Genomic DNA, 17,120 nt, shown 5'->3' with positions numbered 1-17,120 from the left:
CACAAGAGGCTGAAGCATATCAAGCTGCGTTACCACTCGATTCGCGAGTACATCGAAGATGGAGAAGTAAAGATTTGCAAAGTTCACACTGATCTGAATGTAGCAGATCCGTTGACTAAAGCTCTCCCTAGGGCAAAGCATGACCAACACCAGAATGCCATGGGTGTTAGGTACCTTACAATGTAATCTAGATTATTTACTCTAGTGCAAGTGGGAGACTGAAGGAGATATGCCCAAGAGGCAATAATAAAAGTGGTTATTATATATCTTTATGTTTATGATAAATGTTTATATACCATGCTATAATTGTATTAACCGAAACATTGATACATGTGTGATATGTGAACAACAAAGAGTCCCTAGTATACCTCTTAACTAGCTTGTTGATTAATGGATGATTAGTTTCATAATCATGAACATTGGATGTTATTAATAACAAGGTTATATCATTGTATGAATGATGTAATGGACACACCTAATTAAGCGTAGCATAAGATCACGTCATTAAGTTATTTTCTATAAGCTTTCGATACATAGTTACCTAGTCCTTATGACCATGAGATCATGTAAATCACTTATGCCGGAAAGGTACTTTGATTACATCAAACGCCACTGCGTAAATGGGTGGTTATAAAGGTGGGATTAAGTATCCGGAAAGTATGAGTTGAGGCATATGGATCAACAGTGGGATTTGTCCATCCCGATGACGGATAGATATACTCTGGGCCCTCTCGGTGGAATGTCGTATAATGTCTTGCAAGCATATGAATGAGTTCATAAGAGACCACATACCACGGTACGAGTAAAGAGTACTTGTCAGGAGACGAGGTTGAACAAGGTATAGAGTGATACCGATGATCAAACCTCGGACAAGTAAAATATCGCGTGACAAAGGGAATTGGTATCGTATGTGAATGGTTCATTCGATCACTAAAGTCATCGTTGAATATGTGGGAGCCATTATGGATCTCCAGATCCCGCTATTGGTTATTGGTCGGAGTGAGTACTCAACCATGTCCGCATAGTTCGCGAATCGTAGGGTGACACACTTAAAGTTGGATGTTGAAATGGTAGAACTTGAATATGGAATGGAGTTCGAATATTTGTTCGGAGTCCCGGATGAGATCCCGGACATCACGAGGAGTTCCGGAATGGTCCGGAGAATAAGATTCATATATAGGAAGTCATTTTATGAGATTTAAAATGATCCGGAAGGTTCTATGGAAGGTTCTAGAAGGTTCTAGAAAAGTCCGAAAGAAACCACTATGGAAGGCGGAGTCCCAAAGGGACTCCACCTCCATGGCCGGCCAACTCTAGAGGGGGAGGAGTCCCAAGTGGACTCCCCCAAAGGGGGCCGGTTGTAACGGCCCCGGGTAGTATCCCATATTAGATTTGTTTGTGTTTTTCTTTTATGCATCATCATGAATCATGCATCATGTCATCCATGTTTTTCAACAAAATAAAATTATTTTACAACCATCTCTTGTCTATTATTTTCAATAAAACCCTTCTCTATTCTTCCCTCTCATATTTCTTATTTTATAATTAAGTTCTTTCCAACAAATAAATTCTTGAATATACATGTGCTTTGCTTTGATTACAAATAAAGTAAATATTTTAAAACTAGTTTTGATTCTTTATCTCATCCCTGTTTCAAGTTTAAAACTGAAAAGGAGTTTGATTTTAAAAGGTTTAAATAAAAACAGAAAAAGGTTTGCAAATCCTAACCCCTCTAACCCAGCAGCCCATCCCTGGCCCTTCTCCCTTTTCCTCCCCGTCCGGCCCACCTTCCCCTCTCTCTCTTTTGGCCCAACCCACCTCCTGGCCCGTACCTTTTCGTCAGGAGACCGAGTCTCCTTTTTCCTCGTCGTCTTCTAGCACGAAAGGAGCGTGAGTGCTCTGGTCCTCCACCACCGCGCCTTGCCCCACCTCCACCTGCTCCCTCCCCTCTTCTTATCCCTCTCCAAACCCTAGCTCCATCTCCTCTCCACCCTTGAGCCGCCGCCACCCTCTTCTCCTCCCTTTTTTTTCTATTCCTCTCTCTGTAACACCACCGTGAACCACCGCGCCATCGTCGCCTTCTCCCCATCGATTTCGGCCACCCCTCGCCATGCCGAGAGCACCAGGAGGACCGCCTCGTCTCGCTGATCATCCTAGTCCAACGAATCGTCATCGCGCGCCTCGAATCGACGACACGGTCGTTTTTCCCCAACCTCGGCCGCCGCGTTTCTTCTCCGATTCCGACCGACCCCGACCTCCTCCGGCCAAACCGACCTCGCCGTCGTCCTCCTGGTAACATACCACGTCTCCTTGACCTCCTCCACGCCTCGTTCCGCCTCTCGCTGCTGTTGCCGACGTTGATGCCGCCGTTCCGCTGCAGATGGTCACCGCCGGCGAGTTCTCCGGTGGTCCCCGACAACGGCGCCACCACCCCATGGTTCGCGCCGACGAGGCGCTTCCTATGCACCAGCTTGCGCGTCCTGGAACGCCTCCAGTCGCCCGCGCGCGTCCGCACCACCGCCGGTGACCACGTTCTCTGGAACGCGCAAGGCATCGAACATCTTCCGTGCGTGCTGCACATGCTTCGCCACGTCATCCGCCACGTCGACCCCCTGGCCCCACCCGTCATCCTCTCTGGCTAGCCACCCGCCCGGTGAGATATCTCCTCCTGATCCAGATCCCTTCAGCTTTGCATCCGGGCCCCTGCCTATTTTGTTTTATCAACCCGCAGCCCCTGTTCCATGCCCTTTACTGCATAACCCCCTGCAACTCCTGTAAACTAACCCGGGGTCCTCCCCCCTAATTCAAAATTGTTTTCGAGTCCTTTTCTATTTAAAATAAATCTGTTTACTATATTTTAAATACTACAAACTGTATTGCTAATAACTTTTAATTAGTAACTCCAAATTAAAAGTGTTATATATGAAAATTGATCAGAAAAATATGAGGAATCTGGATATGCCATTCATTCATCTGTTAGCATCTTGCATCATGTCGCGCATTGATAGTCGTGCATGTTCACCTAACATATATGCGGAGTATTTCGGAACACCGACGTGGTTTTCCCCGCTCCGTTTAATTTTGATGTAGCGCACCCCTGCCATGATATGCCATGCTAATCAACACTTAACTTTGCCGATATAAATGCAACTTCAACCTTAATTGTTTGTCCGGGGTTCCGACTCCGATTAATTTGGATAAGTGCATCGCATCATCCTCGCCATGTCATGCATGCATATCGTCTCGAGCATGCCGATTCTTCTTCTTAGTATTAAGACTTGCATACATTGTTTGTTCCAGCATTTGCTTCTTCCCGGATAGGATCGCGAAGTGATGTGGTGAGATACGACAAGTTCTCCGGATGTCCCTCGGCAAGCTTTAACAGGCAAGCATTTTCCCCTATACTTCTGCCCCTGCAGAAGTCGCTCACCTATTTTATTTTGCCTTCTCCCTCATGCTATCCTTAAGTTGCGTTCTTGTAACGTGTCCCTTCCACTTGTTACCTCAAGCAGCCCATATTGCCACCACCAACCACCAACCTCCTACAGCTGTTGTTTGGTTATCGGGTCTGCCTTGCGAGTCGTAGTGCATGCTAGTGCTGTTTTATATCTCATTACCGTTACCGCTATCTTATCGGTTTATCTGTTGGGGATCATGACACATGCTACATGGTTATATCTGTTGGAAGTATCATGGTTACTTGTTAATAATTGTTAGCGGAGACATCGGTGGGTCAGTTGCTCATTTTATGGCGGCTCACTTGTGTTTCTTTAAAACCTAGGATCCCGAGTTCTTGTTATCTGTTCCGAGACTGAGCGCTCTAACCACACGTGGGTATGTTTTTGGGTCTCCCCTCGACCACTGCCGGAATCTACAGCTTTGTCCAGTGGCCACAACTAGTTTGCAATGCTTTACCATTTGTTGTTTGCGTGCATGCCAGCTTGTTACTTATTTACTTTGGGAAGCCCCTGGGTGCCTTGTATCCCTTGTTTCTGGTATGCACGTATAGGTCGCGGAGCCGCTGCGAAGTGGTTTATCGCCCCAGTGTGTGTTTAAACCACCTAGTACGCTGTCGCAAACAGCTAGGTCCGCTTCGAAGATACGGCCGGACTTCGATACGGGTTTAACTTAGTTAGGTGGCTTCCTGGACATTGTTGTCGTGAAGGAGAGTGCGAGTCGTTATATCCACCTGTCGCAAGTGGGTTGATCGTGCGTGTGGGCACATTTGGGCACCCCTGCAGGGTAAAATCTTATCGATAAGCCGCGTCCGTGGTTATGGACGACTTGGAGCTGTATGACTCGACCATAGACAACTTACACCTGTTGTTTCAATGCTAATAACTTGCTTAGTAAGATAGAACAACTTAAATAATAACTGGTTAAAACTCGTCAACAGTGTGAGTGCCTTTGCTAGTACCTCTTTGCGAAGGGGGAACACGTTGGTTGTGTTATGTTTGCAGAGTATAGAACTGTTAGTTACGCTCTCTCACCTTCTCTGATAGACGACTGTTGTAGAGTGTCTCTATAGGTTTTTAGTGCTTGCGCGCTGCCGCTTAACCCCACCATATTTGCCTATGACGTTCCTCTTGCGTCCTCTAAGTCCCCTGCGTGCCTCAAGTACAAAGGACGACTGGTTGACGAATGCTTATACGTCTTGAAGTCTTGTTAAGTACGAACCCGTACTTATTGCTGCTTCTACGGGATATAACCGGGCAGGTATGAAGATATGTTGGATGAAGACGACGCTAGCAAGGTTACCCTTCCGGCTTGGCCTGGGCAGGGTTGTGGACGCCATCGTTTATCTTCAGGACTCTTAGTCCAATTTGTATCTTGTCCGTACTCGGACGTATCTGATCTTTTGTATGATTTGGATCTTTGTATGTATCTATTTGTATCTTGACTCGTTGGAGTCGTTGTTGTAATATATCTGCTTCTTGTGGGCTCTATTGTAATCCTGTTGTAATGTTACCTCTCGTGATTGATTCCACCCGCATCGCGTGCATGCTTCGGCGTGTACGAGGCGCTTGGTGGTGCGTCTCCTAAAATCGATATCGTGCGGATTTCGGCGGATTCGCTGGGATCCTCATGGTACCGGTTTTGGGGCGTCACAAGTTGGTATCAGAGCCTCAGGTTGACGGTACCCCACTAGTCCAGCCTGTAGGATAACCTTGCCAACGGTCGTTGAGTTTAGAGCGTCCAAAACTATTTTCTAAAACTCGTTGAATAATTCTGATTAACTCTGATTTTTTCTCCTTACCTATATTCTTTCTCCTCTTACCTATGCGAGTTTTGAGTTTTCTCTCTTATCTGAGTTTTCTGAGTCTTAGTTTTCAACGTGGGTTGGACGATCTATACCTTTCACCTAGTAGGTTCGATCTTCGAAGCATCCCGACGAAAGTGCATCATCAACAGCGGAACAATAAATCTTGTTAGTGGTGTCGACCGTTCTACATGGAGTAACAATTCTTGTTAGTGGTGTCGAGGAGATCGACACGTCGCCAGAAGATCCGATAGTTCACCTCTCTCCCCCGTACCTAGACGTGGGATCTCGGGGCGCGATCCCTTGTTAGTGGTGTCGATTGTAACGGCCCCGGGTAGTATCCCATATTAGATTTGTTTGTGTTTTTCTTTTATGCATCATCATGAATCATGCATCATGTCATCCATGTTTTTCAACAAAATAAAATTATTTTACAACCATCTCTTGTCTATTATTTTCAATAAAACCCTTCTCTATTCTTCCCTCTCATATTTCTTATTTTATAATTAAGTTCTTTCCAACAAATAAATTCTTGAATATACATGTGCTTTGCTTTGATTAAAAATAAAGTAAATATTTTAAAACTAGTTTTGATTCTTTATCTCATCCCTGTTTCAAGTTTAAAACTGAAAAGGAGTTTGATTTTAAAAGGTTTAAATAAAAACAGAAAAAGGTTTGCAAATCCTAACCCCTCTAACCCAGCAGCCCATCCCTGGCCCTTCTCCCTTTTCCTCCCCGTCCGGCCCACCTTCCCCTCTCTCTCTTTTGGCCCAACCCACCTCCTGGCCCGTACCTTTTCGTCAGGAGACCGAGTCTCCTTTTTCCTCGTCGTCTTCTAGCACGAAAGGAGCGTGAGTGCTCTGGTCCTCCACCACCGCGCCTTGCCCCACCTCCACCTGCTCCCTCCCCTCTTCTTATCCCTCTCCAAACCCTAGCTCCATCTCCTCTCCACCCTTGAGCCGCCGCCACCCTCTTCTCCTCCCTTTTTTTCTATTCCTCTCTCTGTAACACCACCGTGAACCACCGCGCCATCGTCGCCTTCTCCCCATCGATTTCGGCCACCCCTCGCCATGCCGAGAGCACCAGGAGGACCGCCTCGTCTCGCTGATCATCCTAGTCCAACGAATCGTCATCGCGCGCCTCGAATCGACGACACGGTCGTTTTTCCCCAACCTCGGCCGCCGCGTTTCTTCTCCGATTCCGACCGACCCCGACCTCCTCCGGCCAAACCGACCTCGCCGTCGTCCTCCTGGTAACATACCACGTCTCCTTGACCTCCTCCACGCCTCGTTCCGCCTCTCGCTGCTGTTGCCGACGTTGATGCCGCCGTTCCGCTGCAGATGGTCACCGCCGGCGAGTTCTCCGGTGGTCCCCGACAACGGCGCCACCACCCCATGGTTCGCGCCGACGAGGCGCTTCCTATGCACCAGCTTGCGCGTCCTGGAACGCCTCCAGTCGCCCGCGCGCGTCCGCACCACCGCCGGTGACCACGTTCTCTGGAACGCGCAAGGCATCGAACATCTTCCGTGCGTGCTGCACATGCTTCGCCACGTCATCCGCCACGTCGACCCCCTGGCCCCACCCGTCATCCTCTCTGGCTAGCCACCCGCCCGGTGAGATATCTCCTCCTGATCCAGATCCCTTCAGCTTTGCATCCGGCCCCTGCCTATTTTGTTTTATCAACCCGCAGCCCCTGTTCCATGCCCTTTACCGCATAACCCCTGCAACTCCTGTAAACTAACCCGGGTCCTCCCCCTAATTCAAAATTGTTTTCGAGTCCTTTTCTATTTAAAATAAATCTGTTTACTATATTTTAAATACTACAAACTGTATTGCTAATAACTTTTAATTAGTAACTCCAAATTAAAAGTGTTATATATGAAAATTGATCAGAAAAATATGAGGAATCTGGATATGCCATTCATTCATCTGTTAGCATCTCGCATCATGTCGCGCATTGATAGTCGTGCATGTTCACCTAACATATATGCGGAGTATTTCGGAACACCGACGTGGTTTTCCCCGCTCCGTTTAATTTTGATGTAGCGCACCCCTGCCATGATATGCCATGCTAATCAACACTTAACTTTGCCGATATAAATGCAACTTCAACCTTAATTGTTTGTCCGGGGTTCCGACTCCGATTAATTTGGATAAGTGCATCGCATCATCCTCGCCATGTCATGCATGCATATCGTCTCGAGCATGCCGATTCTTCTTCTTAGTATTAAGACTTGCATACATTGTTTGTTCCAGCATTTGCTTCTTCCCGGATAGGATCGCGAAGTGATGTGGTGAGATACGACAAGTTCTCCGGATGTCCCTCGGCAAGCTTTAACAGGCAAGCATTTTCCCCTATACTTCTGCCCCTGCAGAAGTCGCTCACCTATTTTATTTTGCCTTCTCCCTCATGCTATCCTTAAGTTGCGTTCTTGTAACGTGTCCCTTCCACTTGTTACCTCAAGCAGCCCATATTGCCACCACCAACCACCAACCTCCTACAGCTGTTGTTTGGTTATCGGGTCTGCCTTGCGAGTCGTAGTGCATGCTAGTGCTGTTTTATATCTCATTACCGTTACCGCTATCTTATCGGTTTATCTGTTGGGGATCATGACACATGCTACATGGTTATATCTGTTGGAAGTATCATGGTTACTTGTTAATAATTGTTAGCGGAGACATCGGTGGGTCAGTTGCTCATTTTATGGCGGCTCACTTGTGTTTCTTTAAAACCTAGGATCCCGAGTTCTTGTTATCTGTTCCGAGACTGAGCGCTCTAACCACACGTGGGTATGTTTTTGGGTCTCCCCTCGACCACTGCCGGAATCTACAGCTTTGTCCAGTGGCCACAACTAGTTTGCAATGCTTTACCATTTGTTGTTTGCGTGCATGCCAGCTTGTTACTTATTTACTTTGGGAAGCCCCTGGGTGCCTTGTATCCCTTGTTTCTGGTATGCACGTATAGGTCGCGGAGCCGCTGCGAAGTGGTTTATCGCCCCAGTGTGTGTTTAAACCACCTAGTACGCTGTCGCAAACAGCTAGGTCCGCTTCGAAGATACGGCCGGACTTCGATACGGGTTTAACTTAGTTAGGTGGCTTCCTGGACATTGTTGTCGTGAAGGAGAGTGCGAGTCGTTATATCCACCTGTCGCAAGTGGGTTGATCGTGCGTGTGGGCACATTTGGGCACCCCTGCAGGGTAAAATCTTATCGATAAGCCGCGTCCGTGGTTATGGACGACTTGGAGCTGTATGACTCGACCATAGACAACTTACACCTGTTGTTTCAATGCTAATAACTTGCTTAGTAAGATAGAACAACTTAAATAATAACTGGTTAAAACTCGTCAACAGTGTGAGTGCCTTTGCTAGTACCTCTTTGCGAAGGGGGAACACGTTGGTTGTGTTATGTTTGCAGAGTATAGAACTGTTAGTTACGCTCTCTCACCTTCTCTGATAGACGACTGTTGTAGAGTGTCTCTATAGGTTTTTAGTGCTTGCGCGCTGCCGCTTAACCCCACCATATTTGCCTATGACGTTCCTCTTGCGTCCTCTAAGTCCCCTGCGTGCCTCAAGTACAAAGGACGACTGGTTGACGAATGCTTATACGTCTTGAAGTCTTGTTAAGTACGAACCCGTACTTATTGCTGCTTCTACGGGATATAACCGGGCAGGTATGAAGATATGTTCGATGAAGACGACGCTAGCAAGGTTACCCTTCCGGCTTGGCCTGGGCAGGGTTGTGGACGCCATCGTTTATCTTCAGGACTCTTAGTCCAATTTGTATCTTGTCCGTACTCGGACGTATCTGATCTTTTGTATGATTTGGATCTTTGTATGTATCTATTTGTATCTTGACTCGTTGGAGTCGTTGTTGTAATATATCTGCTTCTTGTGGGCTCTATTGTAATCCTGTTGTAATGTTACCTCTCGTGATTGATTCCACCCGCATCGCGTGCATGCTTCGGCGTGTACGAGGCGCTTGGTGGTGCGTCTCCTAAAATCGATATCGTGCGGATTTCGGCGGATTCGCTGGGATCCTCATGGTACCGGTTTTGGGGCGTCACACCGGTCACCCCCCCCCCCCCCCCACATGGAAGGGGGGAATCCCACCCCAAGTGGGATTCCCACCTTGGGTAGGTTTCCTTATCACATGGAAGGTTTTGGGTTCGGGTCTTATTTCGGAGACTTGTAGTCCAACACTTGGGGCTTCCACCTATATAATGAGGGCCAAGGGGAGGGGGCCGGCCACCCCAACAACCACAAGGTGGCCGCACCCCTATAGTGGCCGGCGCCCCCTCTCCCCAAACCCTAGCCGCCCCGCTCCTCCACTTCCTGCACGCTTAGCGAAGCTCCGCCGGATTTCTCCACCACCACCGACACCACGCCGTCGTGCTGCCGGACTCAAGAGGAGCTACTACTTCCGCTGGCCGCTGGAACGGGGAGGTGGACGTCGTCTTCATCAACAACCGAACGTGTGACCGAGTACGGAGGTGCTGCCCGTTCGTGGCGCCGTGATCAAGATCTTCTACGCGCTTTTGCAAGCGGCAAGTGAACGTCTACCGCAGCAACAAGAGCCTCATCTTGTAGGCTTTAGAATCTCTTCAAGGGTGAGACTTGATAATCCCCTCGTTGCTACCGTCTTCTAGATTGCATCTTGGCTTGGATTGCGTGTTCGCGGTAGGAAATTTTTTGTTTTCTACGCAACGAATCCCTACAGTTATATATACGAGACTTCTTCCCAGCTGAAGACCGAGAACCTCGTGCTGAAGCTTTTAAGTCATAGACTGAACTAAGCTCCGAGTGTTTTAAGTCGACTTCTGAGATATTACCAATGATAGCCGAGAGAAGCTGACCATCTAGGATGTCATCCTCTTCATCATCGTCTATCACAGGAGTTTCAAGCCCAGTGGAGACGTTCGGAACAACCGTTAAACGATCAAGTTCCGTCTGTCTCAACACATTAGCCGAAACTGAGATCTCATCAGACGTGTTACCCAATGAGACCCCAAGACTATTTAAATTAGAAGAAATACGTGAATCTGAAAAAGAAGTAAAAGACTTGGATGGTTGTTTCGTACCAGTCGTGTCGAGGTTCAGCTCCGCCTTGCGTCGCATGGCTCGCTGCATGACATCCTCGTCCGTCGCCCCCGACCCATCTTCCGCAAGCGCGTACCTTCCACTTCGCCTCACCATCGGCTGAACAACAGGCGGAGGGACAGCGGGAAGAGGCTGCTGCAAGGTGGAGACCGGCGAAGGTGAAGCCGAACGCGGTGACGAAACCGACGAAGTAGACGTATAGTCCGACGCTACAGGGGAAAAGGTCGGTGAAGCCCCCTGTACCGCGGCAGAACGCGGCGAGCCCCCATCTGACGTGGGCATTACCCTTCGTGTAACCAATATTACCCTATTCGGTATTGGCAAACTAGAGGCCCGTGAAGACACCTGAAGGCTGGACGGGCCACTAGGTCGGTGCACCAGAAGATTCCTTGACGGGCAAGACAAGAAAGAGAACAGACAAGGAAAGATTGGATCTAATCTATTGTAAATCTAGTCGTATTCGGTTAGATCTCTTGAGACCTGGCCTCCTATATAAAGGCCAGGAGAGGGGCTGCCGGAGGACACGAACAATCTTAGCAATCTTAGCCAGGAAAAGCTTAGAGCTAGGTAACCCTAGCAACAGCAATCTCGCCTAGATCTCAGCCGAACTATTCGGCACCCCATTGTAACCCATTGTTTTCATAATCAAAGAACAGACAGGCAGGACGTAAGGGTTTTACCTCATCGAGGGCCCCGAACCTGGGTAAATCGCTTTCCCCGCTTGTCTGTGAACCGATGTCTCGCGTCAGCCTACAGGATTCTGTCAACCCTAAGCCCCTATCGGAGGGCATTGGCGAGGAGTACCCTCGACAATTGGCGCCATCTATGGGAAGCCTGTCGGCGCAAGGCAGGTCATCGGCAGCACCAGTTACGTCTGCGGCGTTCTTACTTGAGTCGCCAATGCCAGCAAAGCCAAGAGATCCGGTCCGCTGCGGATCCTTTGAATTCGTACCGTACCGCGAAGAGCTTCACCCGAACCCTATGGCATCGTCTCGCGACGCGGAAGCTGTTTTCAGTGGCGTCCACCTCGTCGTCGACTCCAGAGGTTTCCTTCGCCTCCCCGGCGCCGGTGCGTCCCATTCAAAGGTCGTGCCTCAGGAGGGTATCCCTTCGGCAGCAACCTTAGAGACCTCGCCCAGAGGCATGTGATGACCCACAAGTATAGGGGATCGCAACAGTCTTCGAGGGAAGTAAAACCCAATTTATTGATTCGACACAAGGGGAGACAAAGAACACTTGGAAGCCTTAACAGCGGAGTTGTCAATTCAGCTGCACCTGGAAACAGACTTGCTCGCAAGAGTTTATCAGTAGTAACAGTTTTATAGCAGTAGCAGTAGTGAAATAACAGCAGCAGAGTAACAGAGACAGCAGTAGTGATTTTAGTAAACAGCAGGATTAAAATACTGTAGGCACGGGGACGGATGACGGGCGTTGCATGGATGAGAGAAACTCATGTAACAATCATAGCAGGGCATTTGCAGATAATAATAAAACGGTGTCCAAGTACAAAGCAATCAATAGGCATGTGTTCCATATATAGTCGTGCGTGCTCGCAATGAGAAACTTGCACAACATCTTTTGTCCTACCAGCCGGTGGCAGCCGGGCCTCAAGGGAAACTACTGGATATTAAGGTACTCCTTTTAATAGAGTACCGGAGCAAAGCATTAACACTCCGTGAACACATGTGATCCTCACATCGCTACCATCCCCTCCGGTTGTCCCAATTCTTGTCACTTCGGGGCCATTGGTTCCGGACAGCAACATGTGTATACAACTTATAGGTAAGACCATAAACAATGAATATCATGATGAAACAATAACATGTTCAGATCTGAGATCATGGCACTCGGGCCCTAGTGACAAGCATTAAGCATAACAAGTTGCAACAATATCATCAAAGTACCAATTACGGACACTAGGCACTATGCCCTAACAATCTTATGCTATTACATGACCAATCTCATCCAATCCCTACCATCCCCTTCGGCCTACAGCGGGGGAATTACTCACACATGGATGGGGGAAACATGGCTGGTTGATGTAGAGGCGTTGGTGATGACCCACAAGTATAGGGGATCGCAACAGTCTTCGAGGGAAGTAAAACCCAATTTATTGATTCGACACAAGGGGAGACAAAGAACACTTGGAAGCCTTAACAACGGAGTTGTCAATTCAGTTGCACCTGGAAACAGACTTGCTCGCAAGAGTTTATCAGTAGTAACAGTTTTATAGCACGATGGATAGTGAAATAACAGCACAGAGTAACAGAGACAACGGTAGTGATTTTAGTAAACAGCAGGATTAAAATACTGTAGGCACGGGGACGGATGACGGGCGTTGCATGGATGAGAGAAACTCATGTAACAATCATAGCAGGGCATTTGCAGATAATAATAAAACGGTGTCCAAGTACAAAGCAATCAATAGGCATGTGTTCCATATATAGTCGTGCGTGCTCGCAATGAGAAACTTGCACAACATCTTTTGTCCTACCAGCCGGTGGCAGCCGGGCCTCAAGGGAAACTACTGGATATTAAGGTACTCCTTTTAATAAAGTACCGGAGCAAAGCATTAACACTCCGTGAACACATGTGATCCTCACATCGCTACCATCCCCTCCGGTTGTCCCGATTTCTGTCACTTCGGGGCCATCGGTTCCGGACAGCGACATGTGTATACAACTTATAGGTAAGACCATAAACAATGATTATCTTGATGAAACAATAACATGTTCAGATCTGAGATCATGGCACTCGGGCCCTAGTGACAAGCATTAAGCATAACAAGTTGCAACAATATCATCAAAGTACCAATTACGGACACTAGGCACTATGCCCTAACAATCTTATGCTATTACATGACCAATCTCATCCAATCCCTACCATCCCCTTCGGCCTACAGCGGGGGAATTACTCACACATGGATGGGGGAAACATGGCTGGTTGATGTAGAGGCGTTGGCGGTGATGGCGGTGATGATCTCCTCCAATTCCCGTCCGGCGGAGTGCCAGAACGGAGACTTCTGGCTCCCGCGACGGAGTTTCGCGATGTGGCGGCGTTCTGGAGGGTTTCTGGCGACTTCGACTTCTCTCCTGGTGTTTTTAGGTCGAGGCGAATAAGTAGTCCGAAGGAGGGCGTCGAAGGCCGGCCGAGGGGGCCACACCACAGGGCCGCGCGGGCCCCCCCTGGGCCGCGCCGCCCCATGGTGTGGGGCCCTCGGGCCTCCACTTCAATTGCCCTTCTGGCTCCGTTAGTTTCCTGGGAAAATAGGGCCTTCTGCATAAATTCCGAGGTTTTTCCCGAAAGTTGGATTTCTGCACAAAAACGAGACACCAGAGCAGTTCTGCTGAAAACAGCGTTAGTCCGTGTTAGTTGCATCCAAAATACACAAATTAGAGGCAAAACAATAGCAAAAGTGTTCGGGAAAGTAGATACGTTTTGGACGTATCAACTCCCCCCAAGCTTAGCTTATTGCTTGTCCTCAAGCAATTCAGTTAACAACTGAGCGATAAAAGAACTTTCACGAACACATTTGCTCATATGATGTATATATTCTCATGCAATAGCTAATACTCAAGCAGTTCATAATGAGATACATGCAAATAAGATCATCTAGCAGCTATGTCAATCATGGAGAGGTACCAACAATTAATAAGAAGCATCATGAATCATGTATATAAGCAGGATTGCAATGTTCATAAGAGAGTATGATAAAGTGGTATCTCGCTTGCCTGTATTTGGTTGGCAAAACATAAATGCCCGGGCACCTTTGGAGTTCATAGAAAGACTAGAAGTAGTGATTGTCAAAAGATAAATGCATCAAAGTTATACCACAATCAATCATATTTTGAGACAAGCATATTGTACTAAGAATGACAGTTGTGCTCTCAAGATAGTGCTCAAAGAAATAATGGAGACACAACATAAAAGTAAAAGATTGACCCTTCGCAGAGGGAAGCAGGGATTAACATGCGCTAGAGCTTTTCATTTTTATAAAGACAGGAGTAAAATCATTTTGAGAGGTGTTTGTTGTTGTCAACGAATGGTAATGGGTACACTAACTACCTTGCCAACCGGACTTTCAAGAGCGGCTCCCATGAATTATTGCATATTTATTTGGCACTCCTTCCAACCTTTCTTGCACAAACCATGGCTAACCGAATCCTCGGGTGCCTGCCAACAATCTCATACCATGAAGGAGTGCCTTTTTATTTTAGTTTTATTATGATGATGACACTCCCCCCAACCTTTGCTTACACAAGCCATGGCTAACCGAATCCTTCGGGTGCCGTCCAACAATCACAAACCATGGAGGAGTGTCTATTTAAGTTAATTAATTCGGGACTGGGAATCCCATTGCCAGCTCTTTTTGCAAAATTATTGGATAAGCGGATGTGCCACTAGTACATATGAGAGTCCGTCAAAAGTAAATGACAAGGTTGAAAGCTAAACACCACATACTTCCTCATGAGCTATGAAACATAAACACAAATTTAGAAGCATTTTGAAGGTTTTAAAGGTAGCGCATGAGAATTTACTTGGAATGGTTTGAAATGCCATGCATAGGTATTTATGGTGGACACGCTGGAATAACTTGGTTTTCATGTGGTTGGAAGCACGAGCAGCGTTCCCGCTCAGTACAAGTGAAGGCTAGCAAAAGACTAGGGAGCGACAAATCAAGAGAGCAGTAACTGTCATAATCATGCTTGCGGCAAAATAAATTAACGGAGGCATAAAAGTGATACAAGAACTCTGAAGCAATATAAATCATCGAGGCTTAATTGACTTTTTATTCAGTCATATGCATGCGTGAGCATGTGCCAAGTCGATATAAATGAATTATTCGGAGGAGGATACCACAATGCCATACTTACTTATGAATAAAACAATGCAAACAATCATACATGACATGCTACTCATATTAATAAATTGGAGCTAAACATGAGAGATCATGAACTACTAAACTTTCTCAAATAACATATACCTCACATGAACCAACTAAGCATGCTCACATGGATGAGTATATGTACAAAAATGAAAACAAATAGAGTTCATACCAGCCTCTCACCACAATCAGATTGTCGTAGATCGTCATTATTGCCTTTTCACTTGTGCAGCTTGGATAATATGAAATGAAAACCATGCTCCAGCCACCGAAGACCATTGAACTCATAAAGAACTTTACGAACCAGAGAAGAACAGCAATTTTTTTGGTGTTTTCGAATTTCAAATAAGAACAAGAGGAAACAAACAAACAAAGCAAAATCTTTTTGGGTTTTCTTATAGCAAACTAGCAATAGCAAATAAAGTGAAACAAATGCAAGAAACCAAAGCAAACAAATGGTGAAGAGAAACAACAGAAATATTTTTGGTCTTTTTGTGTTTTGGGAAGGAAACAAAACAAAAACAAGAAATAGCAAACTAAAAGAAACACAGAAAAGCGAGATGGCAGAAATCTGCCAAAACCTGACAGCAGTACAGAAATCGATTTTAACAAAAATCCTACGTTGCTCAGATCGAAAAGTGTTCAACTAATGAAAGTTAGATAACAACCTGGGGAACCTGCACAAAAATTTGCAGCTTAAAATGACGCTCTGGCTATTTTTGACAATTTTTACGGTAACGTTCCAGAATCTGTTTTCAGGCAGCATTTCCCCAAATATCATCTTCCTCTTATTAGAAAACCACTCAAACGAACAAAACAAGTATGCACAAGTATCCAGCAACCATAATATGCAAAGAATGAGTGATGCCGGTATACCTCCCCCCAAGCTTAGGCTTTTGGCCTAAGTGGAGTTTAACCCCAACGAGGGTCGTTGTTCCTCGCCGGTGGGTAGTCCATGGAGTAGTCATAGTAAAGCTCCTGCGCAGAAGAAAAGCGTGGAGGCTCCGCATATCCACCGTGTTGATGCGAGGAACTTGCTGCATCGGATGATGAGTCGAGGTGCTCCTCGACCTCCGTGTCGTCTCTTGCATGTTGACCTCCTCTCTCTATGTGTGCATCTAGTGCACCCTCTGTGACCGACCAATCTCCCCTGGAATCAAGGTTAGACAAAACAGGCGCAGGCAATCTTACTAGTTTCTCAGTTTTCTTAGTTATTCTCCAAACTTTCTTATAAAATATCATCTTATAATACAGGTTACCCAAGTTGGAGGAATCTGAAACAAATTCATGTTTAATCATAGAGGCTATGTCAAGTTTTTCTATGGGGAACGGAATATCAAAATGATGAGGTTCTACATTATGAAAAGCTAGTAAACGAGAGGCGATGAGACCTCCACAAATTCCACCTTTCTCGCGGTTAGTAGCAAGTCTATAAGCTATTAATGCCCCCAAATTATAAGACCTACTATTTTGCAGTGCTGCAGCTAGAAAAGCCAAATCCGGGATAGAAAGTTTACCACCAATCCTTTTAGCAAGAACGCACTTGGTAATAAAATAGGCAAAGTAGCGGATAGCCGGGAGCTGAATACTAGTGATTTTACCACTTTCACCTGAGAAACTCCTTCCATCGCAAATCATCTTGTAGAGATCCGAGAGTTCTTGCGGCGATCCCTTTATCTTCTCACATGATCCCCATTGCGGTACTCTAATTGCTGCACAAAAAGCACTAAATGGCAAGTTGACAGCTTTATTGTAAATTTTATCTTGGACCGTGGGGTTAGATCGCGACCAATTGAACTTGAAGTCCTGCACAAAAGACATAGTTAATTTCACATATTGTCTTGGCTCTCCTTCAACAAAGTCACTCAGCCCTGCAC

The 17,120-nt window shown here is 46.6% G+C and overlaps 2 long non-coding RNA genes across 3 annotated transcripts; both read left to right on the top strand.

Annotated features, from left to right (window-relative positions):
* Window positions 1-1,610: 1,610 nt before the first annotated feature.
* On the top strand, window positions 1,611-5,776 carry LOC139838590 (uncharacterized). 2 transcript variants are annotated; one of them, XR_011756001.1, is made up of 4 exons: window positions 1,614-2,292; window positions 2,381-2,653; window positions 3,301-3,385; window positions 4,717-5,776. It is a non-coding gene; the product is annotated as an uncharacterized lncRNA (long non-coding RNA). The 2 variants fall into 2 exon arrangements; XR_011756000.1 differs by lacking the exon at window positions 4,717-5,776 and having other exon boundaries at window positions 1,611-2,292; window positions 3,301-4,710.
* Window positions 5,777-5,867: 91 nt separating this feature from the next.
* LOC139838589 (uncharacterized) lies at window positions 5,868-9,184 on the top strand. The gene is made up of 3 exons (XR_011755998.1): window positions 5,868-6,512; window positions 6,601-6,873; window positions 7,517-9,184. It is a non-coding gene; the product is annotated as an uncharacterized lncRNA (long non-coding RNA).
* The last annotated feature ends 7,936 nt before the right edge of the window (window positions 9,185-17,120 follow it).

The sequence above is a fragment of the Lolium perenne genome, chromosome 3, assembly GCF_019359855.2.
Source record: "Lolium perenne isolate Kyuss_39 chromosome 3, Kyuss_2.0, whole genome shotgun sequence".
Taxonomy (NCBI): domain Eukaryota; kingdom Viridiplantae; phylum Streptophyta; class Magnoliopsida; order Poales; family Poaceae; genus Lolium; species Lolium perenne.
This window is presented reverse-complemented; position numbering and strand designations above follow the sequence as displayed.